At 42.0% G+C, this 18,453-nt stretch overlaps 1 protein-coding gene across 7 annotated transcripts in view; it reads right to left on the bottom strand.

Moving 5' to 3' along the window:
- TNFAIP8 (TNF alpha induced protein 8) overlaps positions 1-18,453 on the bottom strand; it is a 113,947-nt gene that overhangs the window by 9,187 nt on the left and 86,307 nt on the right. The window contains exon 1 of one of the 7 annotated variants that reach the window (XM_055302753.1): positions 16,765-16,822. The exons of the other annotated variants lie outside the window; for them this stretch is intronic. The gene's annotated coding sequence lies outside the window, so the exon portion shown is untranslated. Of the gene's footprint in view, positions 1-16,764; positions 16,823-18,453 lie in introns of those variants that run through there. 7 annotated transcript variants of the gene reach the window in all.

An 18,453-nucleotide genomic window follows, 5' to 3' on the forward strand; every position in this document is an offset into this window, starting at 1 on the left:
TAAAGAAAACACTGTGAAGTCTTTCCCTGTGTGATCTTGGGCTGTCTTTGTTGCTTTAATTCTGGAATCTCTTCATCATGATTTTAGGGTCAACTGTATCCCTGATGCCTGTAGCTTAGTTTTGTGATGATTTTAAAATTGAAAATATAATTCCCTGAGTTTCAACCCCCTTTAACTTCATATTAGACTTTATCTCTGTCCCTTTGCAGCCGACTTGCTGTAGGAATCATGTGATGCCTTGATTGCTTTCTGCATGGCATGAACTCTGGCAAGATGTTTCTGCTGCTGTTCACCAGTACCAGGAGTGGAAGAGAGGCTGGTGGTATTTATATGAAGTAGACCCCAAAGAATGTCTGTCTTGTAAATATTAGTACAGAAGATACAAGAATAGAAATGAATTCTGTGGTTACCCCAAGTCAGACTGGAAGGTTTACAGTCATGACAACCCATTAACTAGCCACCATAGTTTGGACATTTACCACACGATCCCCAGAACCTCCCAGAATCTGCATTATCTTATTGACGTTTCACAACAATTCCAAGAGGGAGGTTGTTATTGTTCCCATTTTACAGATAAGGTCATTGAGGTTCAGAGAAATTAGGTTACTTTCTTAAGGCCATATAGTTAGTAAGTGGAAGAGAGGAACTTGAATGTTCAACTCCAAGGCTTCTTCTTGAAGGTACAGGAATACTTAATATATTTGGCTAAGTAAAAGGAAAGAAAAGGAAAGAAAACAAAAGCAAGAGATCAGTTCTCCTTGGGGGAAGGAAACAGATTCCATATAAAGGAGCTCAAACCAGCCAGGCTTAAAATAGTTTTTATTTCCAGGAAAAACTGAGCAGTTTTTAAACATTTTTAAATATAACTCGAAAAAGCAAAAAATATGCTTACATTGTTCAAAAGCCAGGATGTAAATATATAAAGTGAAAAATCTCTCAGCTTTGCCACCCAACAGCATAGTCCAGATCCCAACTCCTGCTTCCCAGAGGCAACAAGTGTTCTTAGATTTCTGCAACTCTTTAGAACTGCGTTTTTTCCCTGCATATATAAGCATACACAGGGAAGAAACTGAAGTAGGAAGAAGTCTTACAGGCTTGCAATTCTTAAGAAATGCAACATTTTTGTTTTTTTTAAAAGTTGGCCATGGAGCCTAACGCCGAGCTTGAACTCACGATCCTGAGGTCAAGACCTGAGTTGAGATCAAGAGTCAGATGTTCAACCAACTGAGCCATCCGGGAACCCCAAGAAATGCAACTTTCGAGTGATACAAACTGTGTAAATGTCCATAGTTCCAACGCAAGACTGACACAAAATAGTGAGATGCTAGAAGCACATGGCTGTTATCTTTGTCTCTTTCTGTACACACAACAGCACTATGAGTCTTTCAGTGAGCAATGAGAAGGTAGTGAGAATGAAACATAGATCTTTATTTAGTGGAGGCAAAGAAATGTCATAATTAGGGCAATCACAGATTATCATGGAAATGAAATACCTCTGAAAAGAGCACTCTTAGCAATTATACCACAACAACAGATCTGTGACTATTCCAGCGATGTGTCGGTGGCCACTGATGACTACCGGAGCACTTAAACACGAAAGACACTCAAAACTAAATAAGAAAGGGTCAAAAGTAAGAGACACACAAGCATTTAGGACCCAAGAAATTTCCTGGGAACCCCACAAAAGTACTAGCCAGCTTTGCTTCCAAATTATGTTAAAAACAAAACAACCCAAAAACCAAACCCAAAAACCTAGTTCTTCAAGAAGTTAAAAAGTCTTATGGGTAACAAAATTCTCCCTAGTGAAATAAGTTTGGGAAAGAGTATATACTAAGACACCCTTTGAGATGCCTAAAGAGCATTAATAATATTAAAGTCTGGAGGATTCATGCAGTCAAGAACACCTGAACTTTATTTACCCAAGTTTTGCAAACTAATAACACAAAGGTCCCACTAACAGATTGGTAGGATAAGGTCACTGAAGATTCCTGGCTAACAAATCGACGTGGAGTCTTGTTATTCCTCTAGAATGGATTCACAATTGTCTTGTGCAAATACCAGAGGGCAAGACAGGCAGTCAGGCAAAGCCGGACAATGTGAGCACAGACTCCAGGGCCGTGCTGTATGGGTCAGCAGTCTGGCTCTGCCACTAAGTGCAGTGTCCCTGGGGCAAATGATCTAACCTCTCCATGCCTCGACTTCCCTGTGTGCAAATGAGGCCACCTAAGGTTTTTATGAGGATTCAATGAGAAGAATGATCCATATTAAAGTGAGAACATTAACTCAGAGACATGAATCATTCCACAAAACTTCCGTTGAAGTGTTTAAAATGTATCAGATACTGTGGTTTCAGTGATAAATGACAGTATCTCTTCTCCCCGGCACTCACATGGGGTCTTAAAACAGGCCTTGCTACCAAAGAGAGGGAACATTCCTTTTGCTGGATGTGGGGATGAAGGGAAGCTAGGTTTGAGAAAGGTATCACAAAAGGAGGTTCGCCCAAAATATTGAACTTGGAGGAAAAGAGGACTGCTTCACAGAGTAGAGAAGTAAACATGCTTACAGAAGTAAACATGACCGTATTCCAGAGCTGATCTATAGAATCCCCACCGGCTGGAGAGGGATTAACATTTCTGCCCAGCAGTGTAGCTGCATGTCATAAGCCCAATGGTATGTGTGGGCCCTACAGATTTTAGAAAAATTGGAAACACAAACTATGTATAACTGTGGTCTAGGCCAGGAAAACTCACCACGCAGAGGTGCCCTATTTTCAAGAGGGTACTGGCAGGGAGGAAGGGGACATGTACAGTAGGTATCTAGGAGCAGTGCCAGTGACACAGGCCACCTGCATAGAAGAATCTGGAGGCTTCTTAGAAGTACAGATTGCCCTACCTACTGAATCAGAATCCCCAGGATGATAGTTGAAGAAGCTGCATTTGTAAGAGGCACCGTATGTGGCTTGGATGTATAAATACTGAAGTGTATTTCCTAGAATGCTGTACTTTAAAATGTTCAAACAGGGCCACCTGGGTGGCTCAGTGGTTGGGCACCTGCCTTCGGCTCAGGTTGTGATCCCGGGATCCGGGATCAAGTCCCACCTTGGGCTCCCTGCGAGGAGCCTGCTTCTCTCTCTGCCTATGTTTCTGCCTCTCTCTCAGTCTGTGTCTCTCATGAATAAGTCTTTAAAAAAAAATGTTCAGACAGATGTACTTTGGTCACAAAGGCATGTTCTAAGTAGATCACGAATGGATTTAATTCCCTCTCAAAAATTTATCACCAAAAAATAGATGTGAACTTGTGCACAGAATCCAAAGAAAATGTTTTAAGAATAGAGCTTATTGTATTATAGCCCCAAATAATTTTAATAATGTATCTAAGAGAACAGAAAAGTTAGTCTCTCTTAGATGTTACTTAAACCAAAATTTTGGACAGGGCCTAACTCTATCACTCATATGAGTTTGAAATGAAATAAAAATGTCCTACAAGCATTTATACAAAACTGACTTTAGTGAACTGTTCTTTCATATTAAATGAACCCCTCCTTACTTATTATGTTGGATTAAGATATTTTATATTTCTCCTAAAGACTTTTCAATTAAGCTGGGTTTATTTACCCATTTTCTTGAGGGCATGAAACCTTTCTACTATCAATAAAATTCAATCTTTTACCAGAATGTATAGGAAAATCCTCTTAATAAGCTCTATGATTTTCTTTCTTTCTTTCTTTTTTTTTTCTTACAGATTTATCTATCCACTTGAGAGAGAGTATGAGTGGAAGAGGAGCACGGGAAGAGAGACAATCCTTAAGTGGACTCCCCATTGAGTGTGGAGCCTGACACAGGACTCGATCCCAGGACCCTGAGATCACGACCTGAGCTTCAATCAAGAGTCAGACAATCAACTGAGCCACCCAGGAATACTATGAGTTTCTACACTTTTCTACTTCCAAGTTCTCATACCCTGCGAGAGGCTCTGCTCCTGATGAATATTCATATACACACAGTACTTAGAAAACCAGTAACAGTTTTTAAAATCCAGCACACAGGAGTACAGTTTCGTTACTGCACCAGCCCCTAAAATTGGCATCAGTAGTCAACATAGCCATTCTGGTCTCATCAGGTTGCTCCCGGTCATCAAATAATAGGGACAATCAGACAATAAAATTATAGCTGACATTTGTGTAGCACTCTAAAGTATGCAAAACATTTTCACTGAAACACTTTTTATGTTTTTGAAAGTGTTTGTTCTGGTTTAGTCCTCTTATTACTTAACCCTGAGGCAACTAAATGAGAGAGCCAAGATTCAGAAGTCAAGTGACTTGTCCAAGGACATGGCAAAGTTAAGCTATGCTGCTTTGGCCCACAGCACACAATTGCTCTATAAGCAAAGTGAATTTCAGATAGTTCTCATTGTTTATGCATTTTCTATCAAATGCCATGATGTTGCTGGACCAGTAATAGAATCCCACTTCTTAGAGCTTGTCTGCTTCCCAGGATAAAGCAACTCCTTTAATCAGAAAAAGGGAACAAGCATAGGTCTTACACATTGGAGGACGAAGAAAAGCTATGTCTCTACCCTCACCCTCTCCCTCTATCCCTGCCTGAAAAAGTCCTGCTCGCATCCTATAACATCAGCCACCTCTATCAAGAAGCTTTTCCAAATCCAGTGGCAGAATGATCTCTCCAAATCCAATGCAGAGAATAAATCTCTCCGTCTTTTAATGTGATTTTCTGCCTTGTGATAGAGTTAAATTCCTATCTTATCATACTCAATTATGATCCTTGTCAACCAAGGGAGAATGTCTACTCATCTGGGTAGTCTTCAAATGTGCCCTCCAGCTGGCATGGAGTGAACTCCATGGAACTCATCAATATTTTTTACAGCAACTCATAAAGATGTGTCAGGAAATCAATCATATTTCATACATCTAATGCTTAACAAATTTACTTGCATTTCATGGACAAAACAGCCCTGCCAGTAAGACATAATTTTTTTTTGTTTTGTTTTAAAGGAGAGGAATCTACATAAAAGACATGCATTTTCCTTTTCTGTCTCTTGCTTTTCTCCTCTGTTCTTTGCCAAAACATACAGAATAACCAGCCACTTCTGTTTGGAAAAGTGACCATATTTAGCTAACTCTATCCCTACAGTAAATGTTCTGGAGTCTTCCATGCAAATATCCCAAGCCCATCTGTTTGAGTATTTTAGGAGTAACCTCTTGGCCTCAGCTTGGGCATCTCTCAAATATGCATCTTGGCACAACCTCCCAACATTCTTGTCACAACTTTTCCCCAATAATTGCATGAAACTGTTAAGCTAGTGAAGCATTTTATAGCCATGTCAGTTCCTAGGGGCAAGATCCCATTGATGGTAAGCCAACAGTAAGACGGGCCTTGCTGGGCCTGAAGCTAAACCAACTCATTCCAAGTGTCAGGATACACTGAAGCCCTAAAATTCCTGGATAAAATACCAGCAAAATCCCACAGATTTCCAGAAGCAGTTTTGCATACTGCCAGTCCTTCCAGCTGGACACTTAGCTCTCTGTAAAGTACTTGCTACCTGTCTTTCTAACCTTTTCTCCTCTGCGTTTCTGATTTTCTTTGAACAATCATAAAACGATCTGAACAAATGAGGCCCACATACCCACGTGGCAACCAGTAGACTGTGGTTGCCTCCTTGAGAAGGAGTGCACCCTTCCCAGTGTATCACAGGCCCTCCTTGGTCTTCTCCACCAATGTTTATTCATCTCCCATGTTCTCTGGCCATTAGTATGGACAACTCCTACCTTCCAGAAACAAATGTGACTATATTTCAAAGCCAGACTATAGAACTCCCACTGGTTCTTTAGGAATTAGAAATTCTGCCCAGCAGTGTACCCGAATGTCAGAAATTAAAGGACCTGATATATATATATATATATATATATATATATATGAAAGAATTTAAATATGAATTATGGATAGCCAGTGAGAGTCTAAAGAGGGTTTATTGGGGAAAATGGTGGGAGGGTTAAGAGCAATAATGACTTGTCTTCATAACACTGGTTACGTAGTCACTCACTTTAGGAAGCTACAATGGCACACCAAAAATCCCCCCACCCTTATATCTACAGAATAATGCTGACTGGGTCACAGACAGGTGGTGAATTTGCCACATTTATCAATGTCCTAAGAGAAAGTTGCACTTGGATTTTCCATACCAGTTTGGAGCTCTCCACAGAAAACAGGCGTTTAGCAGAAAATTCTATACTCATTGATTCATTCTTTCATTCAACACATGGTATTCAGCACGTGTGCTCAATACAACACAGCAAGATGTGCTCTCAAGAAGTGCCCGCTCTCAAGAAGCACAGATTCTGGCACAGGGAGACCTAAGACACAAAGTAACAAATGTGTGCCAAAATGTCCAATTGAAAAAAAAAAAAAGTCCAATTGTGATAGGGGCTAGAAGAAAACTAAGGGTGGGGGATGCATATGTATGCCTGCACTAGAGAAGAGGACGAGGGGAAGGGGGTTGGGGGAATTATGCTATTTTGTCCAGGGTAGGTGGGGAAGGTCCTTCTGAAAGGTGATATTGAGCAGAGACATGAAGGAAGCAAGGAAGAACCATCTTGGGGCCATCCCAAATATTTAATAGAAGACCATTAAGTCTTTACTGACTAGCCCAGTCAGAAATGCTTTCTTCTGTCTCTAACTCTTACTGCAAACTGCTTTATATCATGCTTATTTGCTTCCATTTTCCCTGAAAGTTAAACCTTTGGGATTAGTTATAATTTATTATTCATTTCCTGATGTAATAAATGCTCAATTAATCTTTACAATGTATCCTCTGGCTTTAAAAATTCCCAGGTCCTTTTGGGGGAGGGTAGGAAGCAAGATTGGGGGTGGGGTGAGGGAAGCAATACTGCCTTCTTTTTATAAGACATAAGCAAAATAAGACTATAAATGAATACATTATTTTTCATTATCATATCTCAAATACCCTAAGAAACAAACATTACAATGCAAACCTATGGAAAAAGTGTATTCTAAATGAAAATCAATTCATAACTAAAGATAGGCATCTAAAACAACCATCTTTTGATAACATTTGGAACTGGTAAGATTTACTAAACAACCCACACTGCAGAGATAATTCTGTTTTTAGGACAGAGGTTGCTTCTTAAGATAAAAAAGGCCTATTTTTTAGAGTAAACATAAAAGACACTGGAAATTTTGAAAAGCATGAACTCTCCTGTCTGCCAGGTTATGAAGAAAGAAAGAGTTGAAAATTAAGTTAAGATACATAGTAAAACCTTTTAAGTTCTCTATCTTACTCTTAGTGAAATTGGCTAACTTAAAATTATATTTAGAATTAAAAATAATAAAGCTTCCCCAAACCATAGAGACAAATAATCACATTAAAATAATTATAATCCTTTGATGTTGTTGACACATACTTGGTATATTAAACTCATTTTTCAGTTAAAGAAAATAACTAAAAAGGCCATTATAGTCACTCTCTTGTAAGAACTGAAAACTGTTTCTCTAAATATATGAGCTTGCTGTCCTGGAGATGAATTACTTCCCTAATGGTAGATATTTGGGTAAAATAAACTTTGGCAAACAACATAACTTATCAATTTTACAACTGGTTGCCAACTAACAACAAAATAAATCACTTCTCTAAAATACTCTGGCTGGGCGCGCCTGGGTGGTGCAGTTAGGTGACCAACTCTTGGTTTCGGCTCAAGTCTGATCCCGCGGTGGTGAGATTGAGCCCCGTCAGGCTCCACCAGCAGCAGGGAGTCTGCCTGAGGACTCTCTCTCTCTGTCTCCCACTGCCCCTCACCCCCAAGCACTCTCTCTCAAAGAAGTAAATAAATTTTAAAAATATAAGTAAAAGAAAAAAAATAAAATCTTTGGCCACCCCCACCTTCTCATAGCTTTGCCTTTTCATCCATACAGCTTGATGCTCCAGAATTAAGTCTACAATTTCTCTTCTCACTATGCCTCTTGCCTGTTCTGTTTTTAGAGATACAAGAAGCCATGGAGATGACAGGTAGAAACACAGAGGCCCCAAGGTCAATGCAGGGTTATAAAGTGATCCCCTTAACTCCTGGACACTGGCTCCCCTATGGAAAGGTGCTTTGTGTTGGGATTATCAAAAGTAGCAAACAGTAATTCCTCTATTTAAAGAGGAGATCATAGGGGGATCCCTGGGTGGCTCAGCGGTTTAGCGCCCTCCTTCACGCCCAGGGTGTGATCCTAGAGTCCCGGGATCAAGTCCCACATCGGGCTCCCTGCATGGAGCCTGCTTCTCCGCCCCCCTCCCCTGCCCCCCTCTCATGAATAAATAAACAAAATCTTAAAAAAAAAAAGATCATATACTTTGGGCTGGTAACATGTTTTGGTTGGATGTCCATATGTATTTTTCTTTTTAAAATTGAGATAAAATTCGTAACACAATGCATCACCACCACCACTTTAAAAATGTACAATTCGGTATTGGGCAAACTATCACCACTGTCTCCTTCAAGAACATTTTCATCAGCCCCCCCAAATGGGCCCTCGTAATGTTTTAATCCTTTTTGCAATTAGTGAAAAATATGTAAAAGTTGGGAACATTGACCCAAAAATTTACATTTTCAGCTTCTTAAGAAAAATCCGACCTTCTGATAGCATTGGGGGTGGGGGCTCAACGTGGAGAGAAACTGGCTCTCTAGTTCATTACCTGGCCAGGAAATTACCCAAGGCATATGAGTTAGCTACCTTTGCTTTAATAACCAAGGATTTAAGCATTCTGAATCACTCTTGGGAGAGCCTTGGGTGTGACTCCATCAGATTCCCAAAGGCTAACAGCCCTCTGCTCCCCTAGCTGGCAATCAAGCTGAGCAAGAAGGCTTCCTAACTCTTCAACGGTTCTATGGTTACAGCAATTAATTTACTTACTTTCTTTCTTTGTTTCTTTCTTGGAGAGAGTACTTAAAGCAGGGGGAGAGGCAGCGGAAAAGGAGAGAGAATCTCAAGCAGACTCCCTGCTGAATACGGAGCCTGATGCCGGGCTCGATTCCAGGACTCTAAGATCACGACCTGAGCTGAAACCAAGAGTCGGCCCCTTAACTGGCCCCTTAACTGACCGAGCCACCCCGGTGTCCCCAACAACTTCTTCATTCACTTTTCCTCAAAATGTCTTGCATTTCCCACCCCATGATATTTGCTGAAGTCTCTCTTTTCACCTAGAAAGCCTTCTCATATTTACCTGAGTGTCATCCTAAACCCCTGTCCGGTAGACCACCTTTGCAATGCGTTTTCATTTTCCACTTATTATTGCACTTTATTTCCCTGTGATTACTTAATATATTATTAAACAAGCAATATTTTTTATAAAAAGAATTATATATGTGAATGGTAAGGTACTGCTCCCTGACATATACCATAATAAAAATAATTTAAATTTTTTTAATTATTAAAATCAACTGAGAAAAAATATCAATGCTATTCATTTCTAACCATAAATTGTTGTCTGCTAAAGGCCATGAGCCCCATGACTACCTGCATGGTATAAAAGGAGGTGAGTCAGGATGAGTAAGGTAGCAAAGGTCACAGAGCCTCAAACACAGACATTCCCCATGGATGATGCAAAGTATTCCAAGGAAACTGAAATGGACAGATCTTCCTGTAATATGATTGAAGATGATTTAATCCTATGCCTGGAGCCTCCTATAATCATATACTATACCATCACCAATGAAATACTCACCATATGTTGGGAAACAAACACAGCCCCTCCCTCCTAAAGCTTCCTGGCAATGCTATCCATCTTAAGAGCTGTGCCCAAATATCTCAGCCACAGACAGCCCATCTTCAACCTCTCTAACCTGGACACGGCATTCCCCTTGCATGTACTTCCATATGTGTAGATCTCTTTTTTTTTTAATTTTAAAAATTTTGTTATTTATTCATGAGAGACACAGAGAGAGGGGCAGAGACATAGGCAGAGGAAGAAGCAGGCTCCCCGTGGGGATGTGGGACTTGATACCAGGACCTTGGGATCACCAATTGAGCCAAAGGTGGATGCTCAACCACTGAGCCACCCAGGCGTCCCCGTATGTGTAGATCTGATTGCGTCTAGACTGAAAACTACTCAAGGCCACAGAACAGATATTCCACCTTGCAAATCCTTTTTTGGTGAAGGCTTATCAGCATTAACTTCTATCTGATCACCTTCTTGGGGTATGCCTGTCTTGACATCCCTGGTGAGAGGAGTCTCAAAGTGATTTTTAAAAATTGCAAACTACTTTCCTAAATGAACTGAAACATGTCCTATAGATAAAGTGCCCAGTATGGTGAATAGCATGGGGATAAATACCTGCATCTCTGTTCTTTCTTAAATTTAGGGGTATTATGAAGATTGAATGCAATTATAACTGGCAAGGCATTCTTGGTGTGCTCAATAAGAGCTATTCTGTTTAAGTCAGTTCTTGTTTTGAGGGTTGGTAAGTGTGGTGGCTCCCGACTGAGAGAGAGGCAGATACACGGGGAGAGGGAGAAGCAAGCTCATACTCTCTCACTATCTCTCAAATCTCTCAAATGGGTAAATAAAATGGAAAGAAAGAAAGAAAGAAAGAAAGAAAGAAAGAAAGAAAGAAAAGAAGAAAAGAAAGAAAGAAAGAAAGAAAGAAAGAAAGAAAGAAAGAGAAAAAGGAAGGAAGGAAGGAAGGAGGGAAGGAGGGAAGGCGGGAAGGAAGGAAGGAAGGAAGGAAGGAAGGAAGGAAGGAAGGAAGGAAGGAAGGAAGGAAGGAAGATTAGTAAGTATGTCTGGCAGGCTGAGGGTGGGGAGGTGGATAGTTAGGCTCTGTTTCTGGAGTGGGCAAGGGGGCTGAGCACCTTCTATGGTGTTACACATGTCTGGGAATAGTTTGCACTATCAGTGTCAGCTTGGTAAAGAGATAAAGGACAAAAATCTCCATAAGCAAATAAAAGCAGAGGTAAGTAATCTAACCTTTAAAAAAATATAAAAGACAACAAATGATGGTCAATGTGTACTTTTTGGAATCTAGAGTGATTTTCTAAAAATTGGAGGCCTTATAAGATCTGCTGAAGCTCAGTTTATAAGGCTTCAAATATGATTTTACTGATTTAAGTGATTAGCAAGCTTTATTGTCAAATCTTTGGGAAATATTACTGATCATGTCAAGCAGTTACTTTATAGTAAGTTCTTCATTAAGTAACAAAACCTCCAATTGAAACATTATTTCTGGGGCACCTGGGTGGCTCAATGGTTGAGTGTCTGCCTTTGGCTCAGGTCGTAATCCCGGGGTCCTGGGATCGAATCCCACATCAGGTTCCCTGCAGGGAGCCTGCTTCTCTGTCTACCTGTGTATCTGCCTCTCTCTCAGTGTCAGAAAGAAAGAAAAGAAAAGAAAAGAAAAGAAAAGAAAAGAAAAGAAAAGAAAAGAAAAGAAAAGAAAAGAAAAGAAAAGAAAAGAAAAGAGAAAAGAAAGTTTTAAAAAAAACAAAAAACAAACCATTGTTTTCTAAGGAGAAAGACAACCTACCTAAAAGTAAAATTTTCTGACTTACATGATTTCTAGTATTCTCACTTCTGCAAAAGGCAGAAGGTATCTTAGAAAAATAATAATGCATTTATCTCTAAGATGTGAGACAAGGTATATTAAAAAGAGTACATGTTCAGGAAAAAGATGAATCAAGTCTTTAGATGTATGATTGGAGTCAGTTTCTGAATCTGAAAATTTATTCTATCACCAAACAGTTTCCCTCTTGAACTCATGTCCTCTCATCTCTTGTTGATTTTTCATTTAGGCCTTTCAGTCTATGTTCCTGCTTTGAAAAGGATGGTGAGTAGAGTTAATGGATTTGAGGGGGGTGAGGGGAGGCTTTTTCTCTTACATTTTCGGCATCTATCTTTCATGCCATTTGTTGAACTTGGAATGAAGGAAACAGATGTTACCATTGGACATAAATGTCTCATACAGTATTTTTAAGCTGTCAGCTGTACAGTTGGTCTTTATATAGGCAATGAACAAGTGCTTCTCTGTACCTTTATTTCCCCAAAACATACAAATACACAAATGCCAGAGCTCCACCCACATTCCAAGGCAGGGCACGTTCTATAGCAAATAACCAAAATGAATTCTGCTGTATTTTCCCTGCTAATGAATCAAAATAATTTTTTCATTACATCCTACAGAATAAAATAAAACCATTTCACACGCTGCCCGCTCCAAAATTATAGGAACTATGTTTAAATGAATGTGTAGAGATTCTAGCTAACAACATAAAGGAATTTAATTCTTGAATAGCAAACATCTAGCATCTATGAATAGGTTTCTTCCATTGAATTGGTATCATCACAGAATGGAGCAAAATTAGATACAGACAAAAAAAAAAGTTATAGAACTCTTGGATTAAGATTCCAGGTTCCAAAAGCAGGCTTTAATAATATTCCAGCTCTCAAAGTTCTTAATGTCATCTAACAAAGTATGGAGGAGTCAGTTGGGTCATCTTTTTTTGAGCTGACTTATGGTTCATTGCATTTTGATGGAAGGTAAAGAATCTGAAATATTTTAATATGCATATTTTTTAAATCATTAGGGGTAATGAAGAGAGGCCTGGAACTCTGACTGGAGGCTGGTGTTGGGTCAGAAGAAGTCTTAGTAACAGCAGCTTGTCTTTGTCCCTGTCCTCGGTGCAAAATGGTGGTCCAAACCTAGAAAGACCACTGCTTTGGTCCTTTCTGGTCTGAGACGTAAGATTTTTTTCAAGCACAGTTCAGATCATTTTGACCAGTAGCCTGTCTTTATCACTCTTTATTTGATAGAACTTCATATATGTTGACATATATATGTTGATGGTTCAACACAGGCTGGGGCCTTTAATTTGCTGTCAAAGTCTGAAAAAGCCCATTTCTATCTTCTGGGTATAAATTAACAAATGAAAGCTGGAATTTTAGCTGTTAAAAGCATTAAATCAGGTTTAAAGACCTACTTCACTTAGCCTAAAGAATTTTACATCTGAATTTACCCACTCTTTCCCTGTCTCCCAATCAAATAACAGCTTTCTCTTCTCCTAGAAGTTGCTTTTTATTTTAAAGTAGACTTAAGAGTAATATACTTCTCTGGGCTGATCCATGTACCAGTGGCTGGAACTCAGGAAAAAACCCAAAGACACACAATTCTAATGAACCAAAATGGAAAGATACTTCTACTTCGGGGCAAAACAAACAAATGGGGGTGGGAGGGGAGGGGGGCAGGCAGCAGGAATTTCAAACACAAGGGTTGCCTAAACCACTCCGTTTTCCATTGTCCCAGAAGTGTTTTGATAGTAAAGCCCGTTTGACCCAAATTTGGAAGACAACTCTTCAGTGACCATGATTTCTTCAACATAGGAAGAAATTGCCCTATTATGGCCCCCAACAGCCTGAACTGACCTGGTCTGGTTAAAACGCTCTCCTGGGTTTATGCTGAGCTTAGTTCTGACCACTGTGATTCAAAACACCAGCTAGGAAACAGAACATCTACCACATGGTCTCAAAGGGAACCAGCAAGAAGAAAGTCCTACCAGGCCTGCTTAAATGCCCCCCATATGCAGAGCACATCTTGGTTTTATCTGGTTGCTGGAACCATGCATGGCACAACTACTTGCCAAGAACAACACTGTTCTATATCTAAAAATCAGACAGCAAGGACAAATTATGGACCATCATCAGTGCTTGGTTGATCCATGAATCTCAGGAGAACAGCAGAGATTTTAATTCTGCAAAATATTTTACCCCTGGACCATGTCTATTCTCACACACCGTTAGTCATCAAGCATTTTCTGTCTGCCTACAATATGCCCATGTATCATAAAAACTAGAAGAGTCTTTCCACTACAAGAGTCTTGCTTACTACAAAGGTAAAGGAAATGAGTATTTTCGATGAAGGAATTGTTTTATTCAGTGAAAATCTGGCTTGTATAAACACTTCGTTTTCCTCTTGAAAGCATCCTACTAGAACAGGTATACAGGGTATTTGAAGCACAAATACAGGAATCTTGTATTTTCAAAAGACTAGATTTTTATCAAACTCTAACCCAAAGCATAGCAGAGGCTGCTAACTCTGTCCTGCCTCAGTCTTGATAACAGAGAGGGCAATGAGAAGGAGGCATGGGAAAACAAGCATTTCAGAGTCACGGCCACATTTCACCCAAGTATGGCAACCAAAACCCTATTCTTCACAGGTGTGACTTACTTCTAAACTTGGCAAATGAAGCCTCATTGTCCCCAAAAAATCATTACTGCCTTTACCCTAACCCAAACCAAAGACATTTGCATGTATTTTGCATTTTAAATCATCATTCAAAAAAAAAATCATCATTCCCTGGGCACGCTTTCTTACTTGAAAAAAGAATAGAAACACAGACACGAACACTTGCTCTGAGTTAAGGATTCAGAGAGAGGAACACTTTTTGTTGTTGCTAGAGACACTCTCGTCTAATAAATGCTGTGTTTCATTTAGCATTTCCACAAAATGTGATGGTGTTAATAATTAAGACCAAAAAAAAAAAAAAAAGCTATTCAGGATAAGAAAGAACGGAGAGAAAAAAACTATATTTTCATCAAGGGAGGGAACATTATATTATTTTAGGGAGAGCAAGAAAAACAAAAACACGAAGTTATCTGTAAAGTCCTAAAATGATAGCTATAGGGAACAAGACGCCAAAAAATCTTTTGGTATCTGTCGAAACGGTACAGTTCTTTCAGAATGGCTAAGGGGCTTCATGACAAAAGAAATCTAAAAAGGACTAAATTGATTGGCAGTAACTTTGCAGGGAAAAGTGCTCTTTCCAGCGAGCCTTGGATTCAAGAGGACCAGTGACACAGGATGCAGAGCTGTCCAGGCACATTCTTGCTCCTTTGAGCTGAAGCTCATACCTGGGCAGGTGACATCCTGACATCCCATTACACGCCTCAGGAGGGTGATGATTTAAAAGGAACTCAAGATAAAAGAGACAACAAGGAGAGAATCATGACTCTGGCTGATTCTCACACTTCAAATCTCCTCTTATTTCATTAAAAACCAATGAGTACCATAAAATAAGTTTCAATCTGTATGATAGAAAATGTCAGGTGAACAACAGCACGGAAAAAATGAGAAAGCCAAGCGGCTGGCTTTGAGCTTCACACTTAGTGGGGCTGTTGAAACGAGTGACAAAGACCTATTCTGTCCAGAAATCCCCCACTTTATTTTTAAGCCTGGAAACTGGTTAGTCACATCTATACAGAACACTTCCTGTCCAGGGGCACAACGATGGCAACGCGCTGCCAAGTTTAGTAGCTGCCTACATTTCATCAATTGAGTCATTCATGGAATAAAAAACAGCATCAAACATTTAAAAAAAATCTGGTTAACTGAAGCTTTAAAAGAGACAAAACAGGTTTGACTGTGACACAGAATCGGGAGACATGATGCTATGAAAAAAAAAAAAGAAAAAAAGAAAAGAACAGACAATATGACTAGGAACCTATTTGCTGGTAGTTCCTGGGCGATTCTAGCATCACTACCAAATAGAACACTTCCCACTCCCACCCTTGAGATTAATAGAGCAATTGATTTCTCACATCTTCATTTACAAAAATATCTGAAGACTGCAGACTATCTCGAGGAACCAAGCAACGGCAAGCAAATCAATGCATTCCTTTTTTTCCCTCTGAACGTGGTCTGTAACTATATTTGAAACCAGGGGCCGCCTGAGAAGTTGACAAAAGCAAGAAGGCAAGGGATCAAAATACAGATCGGGAACGGCAAACTTTATCAACTGGTCTAACGTGCCATCACGAGCCCTTTTAAGAAGGGGTATTTGGGAAAGGGAGGGAAACAGGGATGGGGAGAAGGCCCTCGTCCCCCGAAACCCCAGGCCCGGTAGGCTCCGGCGGGGCTGCCTCTCCCAACAGCGGTTAGGATTTTACCTGACTGACCCCTGCGAGGCAGCTGAGGTCCCCCCAGAGCAGCACGGCGGGCAGCTCCCCCCAAGCCTGAACCCTGGCACCCAGGGGCAAAGCCCCAGCAGGCCAGCGGCAGGAATGCCAAGCCACCGCCCCCACACTTCTAGGGCTATCAGTCTCATCAGGCGGGCTACGGCCGACTGAGCCAAATAATTTAAACCAGCTCTCCCCATGAACAGCCTCGTTCTGAAATTCCTCAGTGAGCCTGCTTGCCATCAGCCTCGGTAGTTGGCCGACACCCCCCGCCCCAGGGTCAGGGACAGCCCCACTGGGAGCCGGGCACGGCTCTCCACCCCTCCACCAGCCATTCAGCACAAGTCCCGCTGGCCTTCCAGAAACCGGACGGCCGCTCCAGCAGGCAGCTCTGCGCCGGCTCCTGCAGGCCGCCCTTGCTGTGTGCTCCCCTTTCGTCATCTGCCATTTGCAAGCTTTTGGGGGGAAATCGTTTTTTATGACCCGGCAGGAGTGTCACTAGCAATCCAAGCCAACACTGCCCAGCCCTGGCCTCCGACTGGCCCCAATCTAGCAGCTGGGGAGGCAGCGGCATTCCTCAGTGTCACGTCCCTGCTGATGGGCCCACCGCTCATCCCACCACGGGGGGAGGTGGGGACCCCGGAGCTTCTGTGTCCTCCAGGCGCCACCGGTTGACTGCCTCCAAGCCGGCCTCGCCCTCCGGGGACCGGCTGGCCATCCTAGCCCCTATGAACTCCCAGGCAGACAGACCCAACGGGCTGCTGAAGCGTCTTATCCCATTTATCTCTGTTCCCCGCTGCTCACCTCTCTCCTTTCGCCCAAGATTTTGTTTTGGTTTTCTTTTCTTTTTTTCATTCCAGAGTTATTTCCTTACTCCTCCCTTCCTGCCTCTCCACACGCCTACCCCTTTCCCTTTCCCGGGGAGACTCTCTGCACCAGGCCTGGATCTCACCCTGTGGATCTCACCCTGTAGATGCCATCCGGGCCCTCCCCACCCTGCTCCCACTCACCATTTCTTTCTCATTGTTCCCTTGAAATTTTGAAACCTGCCCAATGGCCACTCCCTCCCTCGAGGATCCCTGCTGTTCTGGTTTTCCAGGCCGGTTCCTGCCACACAGTCACAGTGCATGCTGCTGGCCTCTAAACTCCCCCGAGAGACTCCTTCTTTCTCTGTCATCTCCTTTCTCTGGAGACCACGTTTAGGTTCAACATGGTGATACTGGGGAGGGGTCTATTCCATAACTGGCTGAATTTTAATTCTAACCCTCAAGAGGTGAAAATGGTTTTATGAAGCGCTTTATAATAAGGAGAACAATTGCAGCACGAGTATCTTACTTTTATCAAATCACTTGAGAGAAGGAAAAAAGGTCCTTGGGACAGGGCCACCCTCCCCTGCTTTCTACAGAACGGGGAAGGAGGACTTGGTCAGGTGAAGAGCGTGGGGAGGCCTTGGACGGGTTCTGGCCCTGGGTGTCATCATAAGCCTCCTATCCACACAGCACCTGCCGAGGAAAGTTGTCTAATCACCGACACAAGTGTCCTCTCAGGGGCTTTCACAGGGGACGGGCATATTTCCACCACTGTGACCACTGTTTCCCACCTCAGGAGAAGTAGAAAACTTCTCAGGTTGGCTCAACTAATGAGCATGGCCCAGGTCCTATTTAACATGTATAAGACTGAAGCCTGAAGAGTTCTAGTTCATGTGTCAAATCTCGGGTGTCCCTGGCAAACACATCAGCATTCTCCTGACGTGTTCTCAGGAAGAAAAGATGCAGGGTTGGGCAGGCGGTGGGGAGGGAGGACTCGAAGGCAAAAAGGAGGCCAGAAACAGTCTCTAATTCTCAGTTTGGCAAAAGCTTCTTCCTGGCAGGAAGGGCTGGATTTCTTGCTGACTTTCCCTGGTCAGCCCCACACACCGGTGCTGACTGTACATGATGCCACACAGAGAGAGGGTGGAGGTGGTGGGCATGAGGATCAAGAAAGGGATCTGAAGGTGACTAAGACTCCGGGGTGTGCATCCATGGAGACACGGAACACCCCCCTTCCTCAGGAGACTGGATACTTGCTCACAGCTGAACTGTCATCCTGCACCCCCCACGCCTCCCCTCGTTCCCACTCGGTACTGGCTGAAGGTTCATCATGTGTTCCCATCCCCTAGTGGATGAGATCTGAGGCTCTCAGCTTTGGCTGAGGTGCCAGAGAGAAGGCGGCAAAGCAGTCTGCTTCAGAACCTCCTGAGACATGGCTGTCACCATCCTTGCTGGCTCTCATTCCCCCGGCTCCTCAAGCCTGGGTCCCTCCTAGTTTTTCTCCTACCTCCTGAGCTACTGCATATCTGTCTTTTCACAGGTTGCACTGACCTCTTTGCTTTGTAAAAGTGAGTGTCCTCAGAGGTGAAACCCACGACTCAGACCCCATATCCCTTCAGTGTTTCCCTGAGAGATCACATGAGAGAGATCAAGTCTTCTCTTCTGGTTGGATATTCACACGCTG

This window comes from Nyctereutes procyonoides, unplaced genomic scaffold, assembly GCF_905146905.1.
Source record: "Nyctereutes procyonoides isolate TBG_1078 unplaced genomic scaffold, NYPRO_anot_genome, whole genome shotgun sequence".
Classification (NCBI taxonomy): domain Eukaryota; kingdom Metazoa; phylum Chordata; class Mammalia; order Carnivora; family Canidae; genus Nyctereutes; species Nyctereutes procyonoides.